This window comes from Glycine max, chromosome 15 (assembly GCF_000004515.6).
Source record: "Glycine max cultivar Williams 82 chromosome 15, Glycine_max_v4.0, whole genome shotgun sequence".
Classification (NCBI taxonomy): domain Eukaryota; kingdom Viridiplantae; phylum Streptophyta; class Magnoliopsida; order Fabales; family Fabaceae; genus Glycine; species Glycine max.
Genome location: NC_038251.2, coordinates 20,644,676 through 20,652,331, shown reverse-complemented (window position 1 = coordinate 20,652,331; position 7,656 = coordinate 20,644,676). Strand labels below are relative to the sequence as shown.

Here is a 7,656-nt window from a genome sequence, read left to right as displayed (position 1 = left end):
AGTGCAAAAGAATGTGATTACAAAGCCCATTTAATCTTGACATCTACATAGCTAATAGAAATGATAGTAGAATGGAAGAATTTAAATACGAAATCATAATAGAAAGAAGAAAAGTATAAACATATTTTTTCCCATGAATACTTCAATTATAATGCAGACCAACCTTTAAACAAGAGAAACATTAAAGCATCAAATTGGTTTTCAGTCTTGATGATAAATTTTATTTTCATCTCATTTCCAGATCCCAAAGAAATAAGATAAACCGGGGTGTACAGTCATTCTCATTTTTAAGACCAATATAATTTTTTCTTTTAAAGTCATTCTCAATTAGCAAAACACTCCAGGTTGTCCTTGATGGTAAAAAAAAAACATGAAAAAGTTAACAGGTAATCTATCATGAGGGAGCAGCACTTAGAACAAAAAACTTGAAAGGAAGGATAGACGAAAAGAGGATGTAGATAGTGATCGCAGTAAATCATGAAAGGATAGGCTTTTGGAAATTATACAACCTTTCTGATGACCTGCTGATTGAGCCACTTTAATCGATCCTGCAAGCAGAGAACAGCACCCTCAGGCTCGGATCCACCTAACTTGCTACTTCCAGACTCATTAACATCTACAACATCTGCAGCAGAACCGGATGGCTGACTATCCATTTCTGTTGTCCAACCCACATTACATGATGCTTTTACTTGGTTCTTACCTCTACAGATAAGCAGTGCCAAATCAAATTAACATGACAGACTAACCATTGATATTCATCCACCTAAAAGAAACATTACATTATATACTTACCTGTTAGGTGACTTTTGGACTTTGTAATTTAAAAAAGAGTTCCCCTTGTAGTGGTCATTCATCACCATTGAAAACTCAAATTCACCCTCCACCTTAGGGAGCAGAGGAGGGTATTATAGATATGCAATAAAGAACAGCTAAGCTAGCATAGGGAGTGCTCTAACCAAAAGCTAAAGCAAACAAGGCAACAAATAGTAGCAAAAGTTCAAAACACGATCACCATACCATCTGGCCTTGTTTGGCACTTTTCTTTATCTCCAAAATCAGTTTCTTCTCCTGTGACTGCAAATCTTGTCTCTCTCATTCTATTTCTCTAACTGATTTGTCCAGCATTCTCTTATTTTCCCGCAAAAGTTCTAAAAGCCACAGCTTTATTACAATCACGTACAATGATATCAACAGAGAGTGCATCAGTATATGAACATTACATTGAATACCATCATGTCAACCTAAAAGTGTACACAATGAAGGCTATGTAAAGGTGTTCATCATTTGCATAAAATGGGCAATATGCCATATAGAAAATAGCTCAGTAAAATTCTGATTGTGACAGATACAAAAATTACAACACAACTCCTCAACGTGTTACTTTTCATGCTATCAAAAATACATTGTACTCACACATGAATAAAATTGACGAGTAACTTGAGCAAACTTGATATTATGCCGAAGAAAATGTTAAAATATTAGATGCAAACTTTAATGACATAAGTAAAATTTAAGCAACAGAATCGAAAGAAAAAACACGAAAAAATTAGAATTTTTTATTTTATTTTTCTGAATGAATGTAATGAAATAGTTGATTTTTTATTTATGGGGATGGCTTGCTAAATGCTAGGAATGTGAGGAGGAGGGTCTTATTGGAAAAGTATGGATGGGCATCCAACATCCAATGAGTCATTATACACATAGTAATAGATAAACGAGAATAAAATATATTATAGATATTATGATGTGATATAATAATAATAAAAAAATTATGAGTATTTGATTAAGTGTTTAAAAAGTGATACTTATGTATCATGCTTGGTCTTATTAATTGGGTTTGCATGTGACTTAGAGTTAAGAGGTCCCTACAATATGAAGGTTTAATTTATCTCTTTTTAATACTATTTTCTTTAATTGGAATATTCTCATTTCATCATATGAAAGAGGACTGATTGGCAGTCCAAAATATCGTTATGTTGGAATGAAAGAGATTAGAAAGTTTTGAAGGAAGAGATTACTTTACAAATGATCACTTTTTGATTTTTGGCTTGATTTTGACTTTATATAAACTCTAATATATCATCCTTATTTATAGTAATAATTTTTCCTAAACAAATGGTTAGAATTTTTCCAACTATCACTTAATCCAATGGCTACAAATAATTCTTTAAAATTTTCCTTATAAATACAAACTTACTTACTCATTCTAAAATATTTTATAAGTTACTTTAGGATTATCTTCTACAATAGATCTTTCTATAGAACATTCTTTTAGAATCTTATCTTAACATGTCTTTTAGAATCTTTTAGAACTTGAACTTTTTGATAAAAACCCCAAATAAAGTTTATATTTCAGTATGCTCAAGGGTTAATTTGGCCAATTTTTTTCTTGACATAAAAATTTAGGGAGTAACATGGTGCTTTAATTCAAGGGGAAAAAACTTCCAAATTCAAACAATATTTATAAAAGAACTTATATTATCCTCCTTCCACTCTATTCATCACAATCAATAACCAGGCTTTCGCTTAATATATCAGTGAACAAATTAAAAGGAAACTTTTATTATTTAACTTTCTTTAACAGATCCAGAGAATTGTCTGAAGAAGCTAACCTGATTCGAGCAGAGTACAAAAGCATGAGGAACTTTGAAATTAATTTATGTGTCACTTGCAAACTAAAATCTCGAAATTCAGAATTTAGCTAAAGGCTAATTAAGAGATTTTTTTTTCCTAATAAATATGTCCTTACCATCCATAAGGAAATTGATGACTGACTCCACTTATTCAAGTGCCTTTGTCCAAATGTTGTGTCCTTTGCAAGCCTGAACCTCTTAGGAACTGCAATATGGAGATGGCCAAGGACGGAGTTAGATACAAAAAAAGAAATATAGAAAGTAGAAAAGTATATTTGCCCCAATTTTCAAAGTTGTCTGCTCTACTTACGCATCAAACTTTATTAATTGTCTAGCTGACTTTTCTACCCAAACTTATATATATATATATATATATATATATATATATATATATATATGAATATGAGTCTCAAGTATGAAATCTCTCTCTTTCCTCTCAATCACTAATAAGTATTCCTTTACAAGTAATTGTGCTCTTCACGGGATATATCTACCCAATATCCACCCAATAATGCCTATAAAAGGACAATCCAATGACTGTCTTTGAGTTTATACGTATATTTTATATTGAAGATTTCAGCTACTCGGATTAAAAAAAGGTTCTTAATTAGGTATGTGCTATAACTTAATTTTCAGTATTTAACATTCAAACTCAAATCTTTTTTATCAAACTAAACAATTTTACGCCAATTACTCCTAACTCAAATTCTAAAACCTTCTTCCTATTTCTTTTCACTCCATTTCTACCCGAATAAACAAACATCAATAAAATAACGATTTTCTTAACATGTGAGTGTTTTAAATAGACATAATAATTTGTGGACATTAAAAATTGGTCGTAGTAGTTTTGTTTTTTGTACAAGAGTTATGAAATACTCTGATATTATTGTTGCATTATAACTGTTAGAATTTTTTAAAATAAAAAAACTAAATTATACACTAACAAATTCCAGAAAAAGGAATATCCTCAACCATCATGTCAAGTAACTCAGCAACATCTTGTACTCTATAAGCCATGAAATATTCAATTTAAGAACTCCAATGGAAGGTTTCACAGCTATTTAAAAATCTAACCTGTCATCAGAACTTGACAATGTCATATCAGAGCCACTGGATGTCCTATAATTAGAACTCAATTAAGCTCTATTGATGATTGCTTTGGAAGAGACATCCTGTGAAACAACAAAAGAAATGGATGAATGATGTACTTAGAAACTAGAAAGTACATAAATATCCTATCATTGGATTTCAGAGACACTCTTTATATACGAGAGGATGTCTTGGCTTTGATCTTCTGCCCCTCTGAGATCTTGAAAGTTATTTACAATTAGTCATAAATATCTTCTAACTAAATCCAGCGATTAAATACGAGTAAATTGTTAGTTGTGCAAGTGTCTTTTACAGCTGATTGAAGATAAACTGGTGTATATATGTCTAATTAAGGAGTAGGAAATAATATTATTGAATTATTTACATGAATTATGGAGCAGTTAGTTACCTAGTTTTTCCAAATTAAAATAAAAATAAATAACACTATGGCAGAGAGAGTGACAAGTATGTAGCATACCACTAAAGGAGGTATATCTTCTCCATCTTTAAACTTCGATTGATGCTCAGTAATCTGCTGTTCACACCAGAGAAAGACAGGTACATAGTAATGATAAATCCTAGCCTTTTGAGGCTCCGTAAGGAACAATTCATTAAGCTGAAACAGTCTGCATAGGTACCAGCCATATAACAACCCATCCTGTACTCATGCCAAAAACAAAGGAACTGTTCTACAGCCCTGAACTTCCACTAACTGCAAGAAGGAAGTGTTGCAATTGCAAATTAAAGATTTAAATAACAGCAGCATCAAAAAAATGTAGCTGATGAAGATGAAAATACAGCTCCTAATAAAGTTCATTTCATTTTTCATGCTCCTATTTTCGACTAAAAGATCAAAGATGACAAGTTACTATTTAGTTAGTTGAAGCTTTAACAGCAAGGTCTAGTAATCAATCAGCTTGGATGAATTTGAATTGAAACAATTTTCAATTCAAATGCCCTTTAGTAAACATAGAGTATGATGTATGATACTATTACTACCCATTTATGCTTGCTGAAAATTAGAGTTAAAACTCATTAAAAAAGGACTCAAAATAAATGGGCTCACTCACTCCACTACTCATTCCATTTCTCTGGGAAAACTCATGAAAACAACCAAGCTTGGATTTTTAACCCTCCAGCATAACCAAACGTGATCCTCACAGACACCCACATGCACGAATGCAAGAGAAACTCTTGTTTTTCTCTTTGGGGAAAGCAAAGGAAACAAAATGAGCAAAAATGGGTGTCTCAAAGGTGAGAGTACGTGCACACACACCTTCATCGCTGAGAGGTGAAGCAAATGAAGAGACTAATAGCACAAGCACCATTGCCACAACAAGCAGCAGAAGGTGCCTTCTCAACTTGCCCACAAAAGCCAACACCAACACAGCTTCTTCCATTGCCACCACACGTACAAAAAAGCTCACCTTGGTGAGCAACAACATGGAAAGAAGAGAGATTGAAGATGGAAAACATGAGTAACAAGTTTAATAATAAACTCTAAACTAATCAAAATTGAACAAACTTTAAACTAATCAAAATTCAATAATAATAAAAAATTACAAGTTTAATAATAAAACTCTAAACTTTTTAAAATAATCAGTGCCCTTAGTATTGAGATTTACAAGGATTTACCAAAACCTAGTACTGAGATGAGAGCATGAATAAAACAAATTTATACAGCCAGATAAAAACAGACAAGATATAAATCTTAACAAAGATAAGAGGAAAACTACACCATTTGTGTCATGATTATCATTGCCATCTTCCTCCTCTTCTTCTGAAGATTCTATATCATCATCACTGGTAGCACCATCCTCATCCCCTTCTGAATCCTATCAATGAAGTCAGTCTGAAATTATGAGTAACCCAGTAGAGCATTATCAATGCAAACTGATACACATATCACAAACAAAAGTGAAACAAAAGAAAAATAATTTTATTGACTACACAATCATTTCCAAATATTGCTCTTCTCCTCCATCTTCCATCATGAAAATCAATATGTTCTTGCAAGTGGACTCCATTCTTAGCAGTACTATTTAGTGCATCTTCATCTTCATCAGAACCAGTCCCAGGCTGATATTTATCCAAAGCTTCTATTTTGTCATTCTGTTCAACATTCTTAGCATTACTACTCATTAAATTGTGCCATGTTCATCACCTAGAGCTCCTGATGACACATTTGCCTTTTGACCATGACCCTCGGGAACCCATGAACTTGCAATATGTTAAGGAACTCAAAGGTTTCCTTCAAGTGAAGTAAAATCTCAAAAATAGCATCCTTATTATATAAAAACTAATGTTGAACCAAACTTCAAGAAAATCACACAGTAGCACCTCGACATGAGAACAAACACATTCACAAATATGTCATCATTCAAAACTAACTCACCATTTCGAAACCATAACTTCCATCGATAAGAAGAAGTGTTAGATCGGCAAACTTCGCGGCATCTATCATGCCATTGATATCATTCGGACATTCCACAAACTGCAAACTGCACCCGCCTTTGCTTCCCTGACATATGTGATACACAACAATCATCGTTAACCAAGTCCAGAGAAATTCTGAAATACACACATGCATTAATAAACAAATAAAAGCATGGGTATAGAAAAAACAATCATAGACCTGATACGATGGTAATTAGACCTCTCACATCGGGAAAATTATGCTTCGTGTAATGCTTAACCAAAGACTTTATCAACAGTGACTTCCCAACCTGAAATCAAAGCAAGATTAGCAACTAATTGCGTTGTGTTGAGTTGAATTCAAGAGAAAGAAAAGAGAATAGAATAATATGCACCTGAGGAGGGCCCTGCACGACAACGACGTAGGGAGTAGGCCCGCCGTAGGAGCGGTCGATGATGGGAGCGTGGAGGCGGCGCTGCTCTTTCTCGACGGCGCGTGATTGCAAGCACTTGGCTTTGTTGGAGGAAGAAAAGGCAAATGCCTTAGGGTTTTGCTTCCTCGGATCCTCAGACGTTATTGGGATTCTGCTTCTGCTTCTTCTTAGTCTTCTTCTTGTTGGTTTTGGCACTAGATTGACTAGTTCTGTGAGCCTTATTGGATTGATCGGTGTCATTGATAGACATTGAAAGAGGTTCCCTCAGTGAAGTCTCTCGCCAGTGCAGTGTTTGGTGAGGTTTAGGGTTTATCGGCTAACAAAAGTCAAGCAAACAAACTATTAGCTAACATATTTACCTTCACACTATTTATTAACTGAAGGTGTTGAACTTTCCACTCTCCATGTTCCATGACAACACCCCTTCCCCTTCTCTCTTCAAGTAAGGGCTTATTACGCTTGGATATATCCTTCGATTTTGATGGAAAGGGTAGACTCACTTGTAGAAATTTCTAGGTTTTCTACAAAGGGAATGGCATTGATTGAGAGAGACAGACAGAGAGAGTGTGGAAATAGAAAAAATAGGGTTTGTTGATTGAGAGAGACAGAGGTGCTGCAACCGTGACTAGGGTTAGAAAAAGCCAATGTTTTGTTCAGCGCGAAAGGAGAAGGACCATGTGTTGCGCGTTTTTTAATCGAAATGAATATTTGTAGTAGTGCAAGGATGAAATGAAATTATTTTTTTTTACTTTTACCTACACTGTGACAAATAATTGTGGGTATAAGTATTTTTTTGACTTTTAGCTACACTAATTTATGTGTGTAGACAAAAGTTTCTGTAGGTATATGTCATTTTTTTTTGTAGTGACTTAGGAAATTAATTAATCATTTAAACATATTAAATTCTCTAATTTAATTAATCATCAAATATTAAAATAATTTCTTTGACAAAGATTAGAAAACTCGTTTGTGTGTGACCTTGTAGGTTCAATATTAAACCGGTAGTAATTAATCATAATTAATTTACTAATTAGATAGGCGTCTAGCATCACTTCTTAATGTCTGGATAACATGAAGTAACA

General features: G+C 33.6%; 1 long non-coding RNA gene across 1 annotated transcript; it reads right to left on the bottom strand.

The window, feature by feature from the left end:
- Positions 1–447: 447 nt before the first annotated feature.
- On the bottom strand, positions 448–6,227 carry LOC102664201 (uncharacterized). Its single transcript, XR_418428.3, has 3 exons — positions 6,121–6,227; positions 2,753–2,841; positions 448–625 (listed from the first exon to the last, which is right to left on the bottom strand). It is a non-coding gene; the product is annotated as an uncharacterized lncRNA (long non-coding RNA).
- Between the last annotated feature and the right edge of the window lie 1,429 nt (positions 6,228–7,656).